Source organism: Danio rerio, chromosome 2 (assembly GCF_052040795.2).
Source record: "Danio rerio strain M-AB ecotype USA chromosome 2, GRCz13ab, whole genome shotgun sequence".
Classification (NCBI taxonomy): domain Eukaryota; kingdom Metazoa; phylum Chordata; class Actinopteri; order Cypriniformes; family Danionidae; genus Danio; species Danio rerio.
In genome coordinates this window covers 20,852,501-20,867,946 of record NC_141022.1, presented here as the reverse complement: position 1 = coordinate 20,867,946, position 15,446 = coordinate 20,852,501, and the positions used below count along the sequence as shown (strand labels likewise).

The 15,446-nt window shown below is 39.1% G+C and overlaps 1 pseudogene across 1 annotated transcript; it reads right to left on the bottom strand.

Annotated features, from left to right (window-relative positions):
* Positions 1 to 669: 669 nt before the first annotated feature.
* Positions 670 to 9,811, bottom strand: LOC147837063 (uncharacterized; annotated as a pseudogene). The gene is made up of 3 exons (XR_015478385.1): positions 9,642 to 9,811; positions 9,458 to 9,528; positions 670 to 9,363 (listed from the first exon to the last, which is right to left on the bottom strand). The product of XR_015478385.1 is annotated as an uncharacterized LOC147837063 (transcript).
* Positions 9,812 to 15,446: the final 5,635 nt, after the last annotated feature.

Sequence of the window (15,446 nt, the reverse complement as noted above, 5' to 3'; positions counted from 1 at the left end):
GTGTCCCCCGGGAGTTCGTGCACACTCCACTCGGAGCGTTGCATCCTCTTGGGCGCGTGCACGCGGCGCCTCTCTAACAGACATCTGTAGAGCTGCGGGCTGGGCGACACCCAACACATTTGCAAGGTTTTACAATCTGCGAGTGGAGCCGGTTTCCTCAAGGGTATTAGGTAACCCTTTGGTGATTGAGGAGACAACTCGGTAGGGTGTTGAAACACGCTTGCGGCGCCATTCTCCCTAACACGGAGGTACGTGCGCCTTTTTTATCTGTCAGTAAAGTTCCCCGTCAGGTGAGCCCTGCAGATTCCTCCGTGGCCCCCAGCACTGACTCAGCGGAGGAGTCACTTGCTGGCCCACTACGTTGTAGGTCTGCCCGCTGGTCAGCCCGCGTTTTGGGTATAGGTGCCTGCTATGCGTGATCCCCACTAGGCGATCCCATATGCTTATTCCGCCACGGTTAAGTCCCCCCCCTGGGTGGACCCGTGTCTTCCCTCTCCGCTAACCACTCTTTTGCTATGCGTACTCCCCCTTTTTAGGGCTAGTCCATAGGTAAATTCTGCCATCTATCCCCCCCTTGGGTAACGGATGGCCTCCGCAGCGTCCTCCCTATTGGGATTGCACGCTTCCCAACGTACTGTCGTATTTCCTAGAATTATCTAGATGCTCACGACTTCCCAAAAAATATATCTAAATCCGTAAAACTTCTGTTGAAGTAGGATAAATTAGGGCCAGGGACACGTTGGAGGACCGCGCCCCCCATGATGTGGGTGCGTCACGCTTGCTTGACTATATCCTCATCGGGGGTGTTGGTAAGGTGCAGTCATTATGGCGCTTTCCATATTCTCCCATTCATGGCACTGAAGTTCCCCAACCGAAGGGGAACGTTCGAGGTTACAGAAGTAACCCTTCGTTCCCCGAGGAGGGGAACGGAAGTGCCATATTCCGTCGCCATAATGACTGTCCCTTAGCTGTTTGAAAGTCTCTTCAGCTTAAAAGGATGGCGTCTGCTGGCTTCAGGTGTGCTTATATGCTGAGATAATTGCAGATGTCGCACACCTGCGCAAGCTTACGCTGCCAATTAATTTCATTCATTGGCCCGTTCAATACTCTCCAGATAAGCGGCTTCTGATCCGAATCCTCCCATTCATGGCACTTCCGTTCCCCTCCTCGGGGAACGAAGGGTTACTTCTGTAACCTCGAACGTTTTTCAGCCAGTTTCTTGGACTTTCTCCCCTTTATGAGCTAAAACTTTTGAAAGTCTCTAAAAGCTGTTCTGTATTTCTTATTTTGGCTGTTTTAAACAATTATTAACAACATGAAACAAAAACATGTTGATGTTGTGATAATAATTCCTACATGTATGTAAAAGAGTAACTTCATGCCCTTTAACTGTATTTTGTGTGTCATCAATGACGTCAAATGAAAACCTATTTAAAGCAATTTAAATAGTCTCGCTATAAATTTCTTTAGCTTGATTACAAAAACAAAAGGCAAACAAAAATAGTGTTATTTTCTTTTTGGGCTGATAAAATTAATTAAAAAAAACTTCCCTCACATGAGTATAATCGTTCTTGGGGGGTGTAAAATATTGTAAACCCACAGTCAATCAACCATATTTTCTGTTGACACCATGTGGAGAAAATAAATGTTGCAAAAACAGCACTGTAGGGCACATCGTAACAAGCACATAACAATGAAACAATCACGCCTAAAGGCTTCATAAATAAAATGTGTGTAATTTGATTGTCAACACACACAGTTGGATAACACATTGGTGCGTCATCAAACACAACAACCATTAAAATGTTTGTTTTTTTAAACAATATTTGCACTTGTAATACAATGTATTATTATGTTAACTTATTAGTAGTAGTAGTAATATTAAGTAATATTATTATTATTACTTTTACTTTTAGATTTTGTGGCTAATTTGTATAAATTCTTACAACCTGATTCCTACAGTTTAGTCTGATTTGCTAATCTTTTTTTTTTCTTTGGGTCTATGTTACAAAATGAAAAGGTACAAATGGAATCAAACATATTATTTTTCAAAGATGCCAAAAGGATCAAAAGGATCCAAAAGGATTTGTTTCATGTAAAAAGAAGAGATAGGTAAAAGAATAAATAAGTTTAAGTAATAAACGAATGATGTATGGGGTAATGGGGTGGGAGAATAATAAGCTTATGCTTCATCCCGCTCCATTTTCGACCATGTTGAAATGTATTTCTTTTTATTAATGACATTTTATGTATCATATTTTTTTAATAAATAAAAAACAATAGTTTTAATAACTCATTTGTAATAACGGATTTCTTTTATCTTTGCCATGATGACAGTAAAAAAATATTTTACTAGATATTTTTTAAGACACTTCTATACAGCTTAAAGTGACATTTAAAGGTTTAACTAGGTCAATTAGGTTAACTAGGCAGGTTACGGTAACTAGGCAAGTTATTGTATAACAGTAGTTTGTTCTGTAGATTATCAAGAAAGAAAAAAATAGCTTAAAGGGGCTAATAATTTTGTCACTAAAATTCCTTTTAAAAAATTAAAAACTGCTTTTATTCAAGCCGAAACAAAACGAATAAGACTTTTTCTAGAAGAAAAAATATTATCAGACATACTGTGAAAATTTTTTTGCTCTGTTAAACATAATTTGGAAAATATTTAAGGAAGAAACTAATTTAAAGGGGGCTAATAATTCTGACTTTAACTGTAAATGCGATGTAACTTAAATTCAACAAACAGACCAACAAAATAAAGTGTGACCCAATTCTTTTTTGAAAAATCATACATTTTTGTATTACTGCTATAAATGTTTGGCTTAGTTCGAAAATATCTTGAAGGACGTAAAATAATTCCATCATTTATTAATTAAAGAAACATCTCTTGAAATTATGTGGAAGAGACCAATAATTCCAGAGAAATAGTTGCATGAATGACAAAATAACATGTAGCCTTTTCTAGTTTTAATGTCAGGGAAAATTTAATGCTGTTTATCATTATGAACCTGTTCATCAGAACAAGGTTGGGAAATAATACTTCAGGAATACTAATATTAAGCTGCAGTCACACAAAACTATCGAAGATCAAAATATGACCTCTCTGGACAGGAATTTAAAGGGCACCTATGGTAAAAAAATCTATGTTTTCAAGCTGTTTGGAAAAACAGATGTGTAATTATAGTGTACAGACCATCATATTGGGGGGATATAAACACACCCAGTCCTTTTTTTTCAATTTATCAACATAAAAACGGTGGACCAATTGCAGCGGTTTTCAGAGCGACCACAACTTGACATAGGAGTGCGGTCCCCCCGCCCACCAAAATTGATTGACAGGCCCATTGATTGATGTCACTGTATCCTTAGTTTGTTGATTCACATCCTCCATTTTCAGTGCGGGTCAAATCTATATCACTAAAGGAACATCCTTGCTCTATTTTTAAATGTAAGGCTCATTGGGCTCAAAACAAGATTAACATAACATAATTGCTGTAATCGGAATTAATGGTTGTATCTTTAGGTAGTTTTGCAATTGTGTACTTTTCATTGCATCTACCTTAAACTTCAGCAGTTTGCATTTCTCGAGGTCACAGAAGCTCTCTGTGATCTTAACTAGTTGCAGCTGGAAAAGTGCATGCGCGTCATGTGCGCGTCTCTCCATTGACACAGCTTCATGCATTTTAGAACTCTAAACATAGGTTTCTCTCAGGGTACACAAAATGGCGATTCAATTCGCTGGGTGCCGAGGACAGTCGCCGACTTCAAGCGCCGTTGTGTTTACCATGATAGAAACCTATGTTTAGAGTTCTAAAATGCGTGGCGCGACAATTCAGGACACTTCATGCTTCTGCCGTGCCACAGAGAGTGTCTGGTGTGCTGTGTCACAGCGCATGTGATGCCTCAGTCAAGCTCGGCAATTTAAACTAGCACAGTTGTTTGTAAAATTATACAGAGACACAAATGATTGTGTACTCTCTGCTTGGTCTGTGTCCGAGTCGTACATGTAGGGCTGAATCCTGGTCCTCTCACTCTTGCTCCTTCTCACAGTCTGCCTGTCTGTTGAAAACACAGAGCGGGTGAGCGCCCTTTAAAACATGGACCAATTGTTCACTTCTTTAAATGTCTGATCATCTTCAAATCTTATCAAATTCTAATGTGAGTGCAGATTTAGACTGACAAACAACGAGACAGCATTTAATACACTTAAAGTGTTAATAAACCAAAACTTCTGGTTTAAAAAAAGTGATACGTTTTAGAGACTTACCATATCCGAAGTGTAATGACACCCACCTAAAATAAATCAAGTAAACACATAAGAAGTAAGAAGCAGTAGTATTTTAATGATATATCCAAAACCTCAAGAGCAAACAGCAGAAAGCAAGTGCAAACAAAAATAGGCTAGGCACAGAACAGACAGATGAACTGAAATGATCACAGGTGATAATTAACTAAACAGAGACAGGTGTATGGAACAAATGAGATAAAAAGATAACAAAAGAGTGGGGAGAGACAGAGAAAAAAGAAACAGACACAAACAACCCAAACATGCAACAATTAGTGTGAAATAATAACAGGATGAACTCATCATTTACTTGGCTTCAAGAGCTTTCAAATCCTAACATGTTTTGTTTTTCTGATGAACACAAAAGAAAATGGTTTGAAGAATGTTGGAATCCATTGACATCCATGATAAGAAAGAAATACATGGCAGTCAGATTCCGCTGTGGTGACCCCTGATAAACAAGGGACAAAGCAGAAAGAAAATGAATGATGAAATATGTCAAGTATGTCCATAAACCGATAACATTAACATTAGCATTAATAAAATTATAATTTGTTGTCATTTCTGATTTTTGGAATTTAGATTTAATGTAAGTAAACAATGTAAACATTGCAAAGCTTGTTAGGTATTTGTCTCTTTTTAGTCTTATGTGGGATAAAACAACAGCACCTTAAATTAGTCTTTTGTGAAATGCTGTTGCTATTTAATGTATAGTAAATCGGACTTATTCAAAGTAGCATAACTGCAAAAAAAAAAAAAAACGTATGAATGCACGCTATACTTCTGACTATACAGTGTGTTTTCTTAAGTAAAGTTTATTTATAAACTAATTTCGAGAGGATCACATGCTTATGATTGCTTGCAGCCGGCCCCACATTACTCAATTATGATTCACAAGTCAGATGATTCTCAAGCCACTACAAATATCCTGAGTTCCATATGATCACCATCTTCAATTTGAAGAATCCCTCCTTCCACCCCTACTCCTCTCCTCCTCTTTTCCTAGATGGGTGGCATGGTGGCCCAGTGGTTAGCACTGTTGCCTCAGAGCAAGAACGTCACTGGTTCTAGTCTTTACCAAGCCAGCCGATGTTTCTTTGCGAAGTTTACACGTTCATCCCATGCTCACGTGGGTTTCCCCTGGGTTCCCCGGTTTCCTGCCACCGTCCAAAAACATGCAACTTAAGTTTATTGACTAATCCAAATTGGCAAACAACATGTTATTTCTGAAGCAAACCTTCAGTAAAATGGATGCCAGTCAGATCCTGCATGATCAAGTAAGAACAGCTTTGTGGCAGCTTGGAGAATAATCTCTCATAAATGTATGCAGGTATCTGAAATGTGATGGCCTGGATGGTGGAGAATATCGCAGCAAGACACGGAAGGCACTTACTAAGATGGCTGAAGGGGCATTAGATGCGCTTGAGAAAACTGAAGAGAGCTAACAAATGTATTATACTGTGCTGACCTGCTGCTAGTAATTGAAAAACACAATAAAAAGAGTAGTCAGTCAGACCAAGGGAACCCAGTAGGGGAGATTGCCCCAGCTAAAGCCCTAGAAAAACGCTTCTCATCATCTTTCTCTTCTAAGAAGACAACTGATGTTCCACTATAAAGCCGTCTGGAACCAACTCATCTGCTGCCTGAGGTAACACTTCGAAGGGACTTTAAAATTTGTGGCCAAATTGGAGAGAGTGGTCAGAAGGATAAACTGTCATATCTCAGCTTCGTCCGCCAAATGGATTTGGGGATAGAAAAGGTACACATCCAGGCTGAGGTAATTAAAGCAGTAATTAGGGCAATTAGTGCAGGGCTGCCTTTAAGAAATTTGTTTGAAGTTAAGAGGGTACTGACTCTCAATACACTTCTTACCATCCCAAAAGGCCACTATTAGGTTGATAGCTCCACAGAACTTTACAATCGGCTCCTGAACATCTCCCAAGAGCCCAAAGAAACAGCCATAAACTTTGTATTTTGTGCAATTGAGCTTAATGAGAAGATGTTATGGAAAGCAAAAAAGAGGATACCGATGAGCAGTACAGCAGAGATGCCATCCAGCGAAAGTTCCTCGCTAAATAGAAACTGGACTGCTGTGTGATGCAGTGAAGTTTCAGATGTTGACTTTTCTCAGTGATATCAGCATTAAAGAAAATGAACTTATAGAAAAAGTGGATGTAGCTGCTAAAGTTGAGAGTGAGAGACAAGAAAAACATAAAAGATCCACTGCTGATAAAACTACTAGAGCTTTTCACAGACTCCCAGGCAAAGTCCACATCTGCTCAGAGCTCCGTCAAACCTGAGGAGTCTAATGCTTGGTTCAGATTGCATGATTTTAGCCCCAATATTGGCTCGCCGATAGGTTTTGAGAAATCGCAGACAAATGCCTGAAATCACAGGCAAATTAGTGCTCTTGCATACGAATGACAATCCCACACTATGAACTATCAAAGACGCGATATGAGAGAATCGCAGATGAGAAGCGATACCTGTGAGTTATTCGGCGTGCTAAATATCTGGAGCTGTTGGCGATTCAAATCATGCCGTGTGAAATGTGTTTTGACTGAAAATAACCTCGCCGATTACCTACAGCCAATGAGAGAGCAGCATTCACTTGTGTGTGTGTATCTGCAGGCCAGCGGGAGGCTGGGGGAGAATTAAAATCATTTTCGGTTTATTTGCACCCAAGAAATGGAGGAACAACTAGTGGAGGTTTGACAGGAGCACCCGTGTCTGTTTGACATTTCATACAGAAAGTTAAAAAAGAAAGTTGAGGAGAAATCCCTTTCAAACCCAGTTGAGCAAATATGTACATTTTTTACCCCATTAAAGGCTTCTTTTTAGTTATATAGTTAATAACAAAAGATATGTTACATGTTTTTGGCTGTGAGAAGTAGTTTGGACAAAGTTGTCAGCGATTCTTCCTATTGTAAAGTCATGCAATGTGAAAGCCCCTGTCGCCGATCCATCTTGCAGTTTAAACAAAGCAGCGACAAACACTACCCCAGATAGTCATGCAGGTAGAAAACATCTGACTACTTTGATAATTCTGCAGTCTGAACTCGGCATAACCCAACAGCTGCAATAAAAGCTGTAAAAGGGAATAAGTCTAAGCCTGATACGCTGAGTGCACAGCAGATATTGGAAGAACTTCACTGGGAAATTAAACAAATGTTTCAGGCTGTAATGGAAGCAAACCCTCTCTCCCTGATCAAAACAAAGTGAAAGGCTGCAAGAAATGCAGAGCAAAGGGGACAGATGAGCACTCTTTGCACTGTTTTAGGTGTGGGCAGGAAGGGTACTTTTCTCATGGATGCATTGGGACTACATTGGGAAACGGGCAGGGACTACTAGGACAGGACCACCAGCAGTCAAAGAACATGTGGCCCAAAATACGCAGCTACCACACAGCACAGTCCTGCAGCTAACTACAGAGCATGAATAAACAGCAGCTGGTGCCCTGCCAGCAGAAAATGTGGTTAACTACGTACCACCTCAGTACCATCCACACTTGGTAAGCCTTGTGGGAAACAGATGTGTAGTGGACTATGTGATGGACAATTGCCCAGTGACAGCCTTGTGGGACAGGGGAGCTCAGTCCAGCATAGTAAATGAGCCCTGGCGACTAAACCACCTTCCTAACACCATTGTCAGGAGAAATACAGTGTTATTGGAAGATGAAACACTAACAGTTCTTGCTGCTAATGACATTCCAATTCCATATATTGGCTGGATTGCCAATACTGGTGTCAAGTGACCCAGCAGTCGCCCATGATCCTATAATTGGCTATAATGTCATTGAGACAATTATATATACAATCAAGGGAAAGATTAAAAGTGAGAAACTGCAGTTGGCACAGAAAGTGAATAAAGCTTTTGAAATAACAGTGGAAACTGCTAGTCAGGTTGTCCAGTTGATGCTGAATAGTGAGCTAGAAACTGGTGTAGTTCGTACAAGTGGGAAAAAAAGTGTTCTTACCCGCCAACCAAGTCACCACAGTCTACATAAGAGCACATGTGAGTTCACAAGCCCAAGGGCAACAAATGTTCTTTTCATTTGATATGCTTAATCCTCTACCAGGTTTAACCTGCAATAATGGATTGGTACAGATCCCAAACAAGAGAGTTCCATACATACCAATATCTGTGGCCAACACTTCAGATCGCAACATTTGTCTGGACCATCATAGTGTGATTGGATACCTGGAACCTGTCAAGGCTGTGTATATTGCAGAGATAAAGTATAGTGGAAAAGGGGGCACACCACCGCTAAACAGTCAACAAACTAAAAAATCAACCTCATTGGACCCCCTGTTAAACTCGGTCATTTGTTCAAGGAACAGCAAGAGGCAGTGAAAATAATGTTGCAGGAGGAATTTGAGGCCTTTGCATATGACAGTGAGGACGTGAGTTGTATACCATCTCTCAAGATGCATATTACCCTTTATGATACCAGTCCTGTGCAAAAACTTACATGTCAGTTCCAAAGCCACTTCACAGTGAAGTTAAGGAGTATTTGCAGGATTTATTCGGAAGAGGTTGGATCACACATTCTTGTTCTTCTTATTCATCGCCTGTGGTGTGTGTCCGCAAAAAGGACTGGACTCTACACCTTTGTGTTGACTTTAGGGAGCTAAACTGCAAGTCAGTTACTGACTGCCATCCAATCCCCAGGATTCAGGATATGTTGGATGCCCTGGGGGGAAGCTCATGGTTCTCCGTCTTAGACCAGGATAAGGTGTACCACCAGGGTTATCTGGATGAGGAGAGTCACCCACTTACAGCATTCATCACACCCTGGAGACTCTTTGAATGGGTCCACATACCCTTCGACCTGAGCTCAGCACCAGCAGAGTTCCAGAGGAGCATGGAGCATTGTTTGGCATTGTTTAAAAAAAAAAAAAAAACACCTTTTATGTAATTACTCCTTAAACTAGGTATTGTGGTTTCTGACGACGTTCCCCCCTCAATCACTGGCCTCCCTTTGTTCATCTCCAATGCCAGCTCCTCTGCAGGAGTGAAGTTGCTGGGTGGTGGCCCTCCGCCAGTGCCAGCAACCCCAGTCTTCTGTTTGGCGGCTGCAAAAGAGAAAAAAAAGAAAAAAAAACTTTGACACTGGACAAAACGGCAAGCTGACTATAATTACACCATGTTTGCATTAAATATACTTACCATTCTGAACAATATTTTTATATTTTATTTTTACCTGCTGCCAAGTTCTTTTTTCTTCACTTAAGTTGCTGCTGTGTAAGAGTTAAAGCAATTACTGTTATGAATACACTCTTTCAAATTTTTTGTGACAAATATTTAATGAATGAATACAAAATATTCGCAATATACCACTTATGTTACTTACACATTGAGATGATAAGCAATTTCCTGCCAGCCTTTCTCTCAGGCTTTGCTAATTGCCGCAGTATTCCCTTTTTTGGATATGATGTGTTTATATTTATCAAATGTCTCTAAGAGCAAATGCTGTTCAGTCACCGAGACAGTCGTTGCTTTTTCTTTTGCTTTCGTTGCCATAGTAGCCCACAGAAAATCGATGGATCCATGCTCAACCATTAGGGCTTTTAAACAATAGCGTGCACGCGCAACTATCTAGGTTATTTAAACCTGATTCAAATTAGCATAATCACATGAGCTTCAACTTACTGTTATGGAACCAATTTAAATGCGGATGTTAAGTTCGGCTCATTGAAGTCAGGTTTTTGACTTTAATCCCCACTTTTCTCAACCACTTTTATGAAATAGCCCCCTGTTCAAGTCAAGTGAGAGATTTATTGGTAAACTATTGACGGGAGAGGGTTATACAATGGACCCTGCAGAAATAGCTCCAGTGATGCCTTTAAAAGAGAAGGATCCCACCACTATTGGTGAGGTAAGTCAAATGCTTGGATTCCTCTCTTACTACAGATCTTTTACACCCAACTTTTCCCGTGTGGCCCACCCACTGTACAGCCTTCTCACTGTTCCAAACACAGAAAATCACACTCCAAAACTGACCATGAAAAAGCCCAGTAGAACATAAAGGAAAAGTAAAGGCCACTTACCATCACAGACACCTATAAAGTAAACCAGCTCTCACCAGGATATATTGAATCAGATTTTGGATATGCTGGTACAAATTGCAAAACAGGAGACCAAATAGGGATGAAGTGAAAGCAGAGAATCCCACTGTGACCATACTGCTGAAGCAATGGTTGAAGATCAACATGGGCCAAGATGGTGTCCTCTGTCGTAGAACTACCCATCGAGAACAACTGCTGCTTCCTAAAGTTTACCAGCCATTAGTCTTCAAAGAACTCCATCAATACATGTGTCACTTTGGGGTGAAAAGAACACTGGACCTTATTCAGGAACTTTTCTATTGGCCACAGATGGGTAAAGATGTTGAACATTTCATCACAAGAGTATGTAGCGAATTAGCTCAAGGTTAATCTTCCCGGGCATTCTCCACCATTATATGTAGCGGGTTTTAATCTAGATTAAAGGGCTCGCGTATCTATTGCATCATTATATGAAGCGGTTTAGCTCAACGGGAGTAAGATTCATTTAAACAGGGGCTTCAAACGAATCGACTTTTTAAATCTGAACAAACGAATCGTTTAGCGATTGTTTAAATGGACAGTTGATTTTGTTATGGCTATTGCTATCAAAATAAAAACCCATTTATGTTTAAGCAGGGTAACAAGATCAAAGTTTAAGACACTAGATTCATAAATATGCAAAGGGCTTTATAAAAATTTTACCTTTATTGACTAATCTAACAGACACTTACACCTAACACAATCACACATTCATACAAGTGTAGAGAAGAGTAAAGAAAGTAAAGTAAGGTTTTTAGAGCATGTAATTATGGAAAAACCTTGGATTTTGTAAAAAGCAAACCAAGCGAACCAAAAATAATCAATGTAACCCTTCTAGGGTCTCTTTAGGGTTGCATTTAGTTTACACCAGTTCAGATGGAAGTGTACTTGCATTCCTCCGTGATGTGAAGAAACTCCCTTTGTTGAACACATGGCTGGCTGGTTGTTCCTTTGTCCTCGCGAGGCTTGGAGTGAGGTGGAGTCGGTCGTTTCGAGTTTGAGACGGCAATGGCCAGTCGTAATGACTACTGGTTTGCAACGCACTAAACTTGACTAGACTCTTGATGGAAAATAATGAAAAGAAGGTATCAGAGATGTGATTGTCTTAGCTGTGCGATTAACCCTTTTCGTCTGGGTCCCCACCTGCTCCCTGGAGTCCTCTGGATTCAAGCCTTTCTCTGGCCTGAGGTTTTTGGGTCTCTGGGGTTTCTGCTTTCTTGGAGGTTTCTCTGCTTAGGTCTCGTTCTTAGGTTTCTCTTTTTTGTCTTACTTTTCTCAGGTTTTTCTTGACTTGCTTTGCTCTGTGTTGCTAGCAGCGGTGGCTTTGGACACAAGCTTTATGGGGAGGGTTTGTATCCTCCCTTTAGAACCAAGTTGACCAATCAGAAATTAACTCTCTTGAGATATGTTTTTATGACTCTTTGTTCAAGGTATAGGGATTTACATAGGCATTTTGATGCAAACTGATGCAAAAATGTTCAAGTCTCTTAAAATGTTAATATGTTGCACTCGTATTAGCAAAAAATGTAAACTCTCGTTCAGTACACCAAATTAGCTTTGAAAGGACACCTAAACTGTGTATGAGCTTGTTTAGCTGCGGTAGAGTTAAACCTTGATTGCAGAAGTATTAAAACCATAATGTTAATACATTAAAACATCAGTCTTAAGCAAGGACCTTATAGAAGTCTCCGTTCAGTGCTGTGGGCACATTCCTTTGGGTCATAAATACCTTGGCTTAATTTTTGAATAAAAGCAAAATAATTATGTGTCTGGTAGGCCATATTCGTTACAAGTATGTGAGTGTCTCAAGAAGAAAAAGCGGAGTAGACAGACCTGTGCGTCTCTGATACCAGTCCAAACCACCTATCCATTCCAGCTAGTGTCCAGAGACTTCCTACATTTGGATAAATGCAAGCATGGCTACAAACATATATTGGTGGTTATGGACCACTTTACAAGGTTCGCACAGGCGAGTTATGTATGCTCCTTCTTTAAAGTTTACATTAAAAGTACAGGTCTTAATTTTCTCTTTATGTGTAATCAGGTGCTTTGCAATGCATCTCTTGCTCATGTAATAATATTATGGTTTTAATCCCCCTGCAATCAATGTTTAACTAACACAGCTAAACAAGATCATAGATGGTTCATCTTTGATGTTCCAGGTTTCCGCCCTGTTGTTTAAATAGTAAAGGAATTTGCATCACTTTGTGGACTCATGGGTGTTCCGGTCTAGAAAAGAGGTGTGTTTAGGCGCATTGTTGGCGCATTGCTACTAATATAGACTGTGTAACAGACCAGCTGAAAGCAGGTCTAAAGTCCAGCGCAGACATTGTTAGTTGTGTACCTCGCTTACACATCACAGTTTTCCAATGATGAGTTGCGGCTAAGAGGGCATCCGCTGCATAAAACATGTGCTGGATAAGTTGACTTATCCTTATATTTGTTTTATTAAAAACTAGCTTGGACCATATTTGTTTTGGACCATATGAGGCATAGGACATTTGTTTGAATATAACTGTTTTCTGACCACACTTCATAATTATCGTTCATTTATTTGTTTGCTGGATATTAGAACTGAATTTAGAAATAGTTTTGAAACACATCTTTGCGCTTAACAAATGAAATTAATTATGTAGACCAATGGAAGTCTTCAGTGGAGTGCGTACAACACCATTTCATTATCCACGGAAGAGAAAAAGAGAAAGTAAAGGCCAAATGGAGGAGACTCATTCTTTATCCTCATGCTGCAGATGGTCTGTTTAACTGTTTTCTCACTAATGAGGACTTCAGTTTTGACACTTACAAAGTCCACAATGTAAGTAGCCAATGCATCATGGCGTAATACAATTGATACTAAGTGGCCCTATCATACACCCGGCGCAATGTGGTGCAAGGTGCAACGCAATAGTTTTTTGCTAGTTTTAGCTTGGCGCAAGAATCGTTTTGAGGTGTTGTGCCACGCTGTTTAAATAGCAAATGCATTTGCCCTCATATGTGCGCCCATAGGTGTTCTGGTCTAAAAACGAAGGCGTTCTAAGGTGCATTGCTGGCACGTTGCTATTTTGAGAAACTATAATAGATTTTTTAATAGACCAAAACAAACCCGGTCTAAAGTCCAACGCAGAGTTGCAGCTCGCTTACACACTGCTTAATACAAACGAGTTGTAGAGCAATATGCAAATATCTTTACATATGAAAAAAATTAAATATTAAGGATATATATAGGATATAATAAGAATATATATAGGATACAAATATAAATAATTAAAATATTACAAAACATTATTTTCTAGCCTATAAATATGAAAAATCACTGCTTTTATGCCTTCATCTCGGGAGGCTCTTTCATTTTATTCATAACAATCTGCTTTTGTATAATGTTATTATTATTAGCAATATTATAAATTATATTCATATTTATATTTGTTTTATTACAAACAAGCTTAGAATTGCCCGCCTGCAGGTTTTAGACCATATGGGGCACAGCATGTGTTTTAGGATATAACTCAGGTTTTTGACCATTCTTTGTTATTATTGTTCATTTATTCGTTTGCTGAAAATTAGAACTGAATTTAAAAATGGTTTTGAAACAAATATTTGCTCTTAACAAATGAAATTAGTTATTTATAGGCTAATTGATGTCTGAGCGTAAAGGTTTCCCTATCCACAAGAGCGAAAGTGAAAGTAGATCATTTATCTCTCATTCTCGTGCTGTAGATGCTCTGTTTAACAGTTTTCTTGCGAGTGAAATGCTCAGTTTTTCCACTTCCACTAACTTTACGCCATGTAAATAGCAAATGCGCTTATGGCGCGACGCAACTGACTCTTAAAAGGAATGGGAGATGAGACTCTGATTGGTTTATTCTCAAAACACACCCATAACTCATTAAGACAATAAGCACAACACTTTTGGACCATGCCCCATGGCCAGAACATTTTTTCCAATCTTAAAATAGCAAAAGTTGATTTAGATACACCCGTAATGTTTTTGTGCCATGTGATTTAGACTTTGCACCTAGATTAATAAAATAGAACCCCTTGGTTTTTGTAAACTGCTATATAAATAAAGTTGGTTGGTTGGTTGGTTGGTTGGTTGGTTGGTTGGTTGGTTGGTTGATTGGTAGGTTGGTTGGTAGGTTGGTTGGTTGGTTGTTTGAGTGGATGGAAGGGAATATGAAGTGAGGGAAGGGAATAAGTGAGTATGTGGGTTGCTTTCTTGCTTCAGTGTCTTTTTGTGTGCACATATTTGAAGGTGTGAGTTACTATTCCTGTTACTATTCCTGTATAAGTACAATAACTACAGCCTTCACCACAATCAGTTCAAATCAAATTTCCTGCACAGTCTGTCCTGGCTGATCTTTATCAGTAGCTACATTTAACACCTCAGAGAGAAAGATTTAGCAAATTACATTTCTATAAATAGATTTTGTTTTCTCTGTCCCTTTTTCTAAAAACACAGCATTAAAAACAAGGCAATCTCAGGTTTGCTTTTAGTGTAGATAAGTGTATCTTAATAATACACAGATACAGCTAATTTAATTGTTGTTTTAATTACCCAACTACTGTCAAAAGAGAAACCTAAAATGTTTATTCTTTAGAGGTGCAAGTTTTTCTTTTTCTTTTTTTTTCTTCTTCTTCTCCTTCTTCTTCTTCTTCTTCTTCTTCTTCTTCTTCTTCTTCTTCTTCTTATTATTATTATTATTATTATTATTATTATTATTTGCTTTTGCTTCTACTGCACAAAAAAAATGTCTCCCCTACATGTCACCAACATGAATCAAATTCTACAATGGTGGTCAAAGCAGACATTTTTGGTCAACATATGAAGAATATAGGAAGGCATCATAACAATATGCTAAACTTACTGTTGGTTTGTTCAGATTCGTTTACTACATCATTCCAGTGACAGAAGTTGACAAACAACTGACATTTTTGCACCGTTTGAAGGGCAGAGACACTGCTTATAGAGGTATAGCAAGCCCATTTGATAGAAACCTACTATTCTATTCTGCTCATTGTTTGTTTGATATTAGTGTGTATTAAACAGAAACTATCACACATTTATTAAAGAC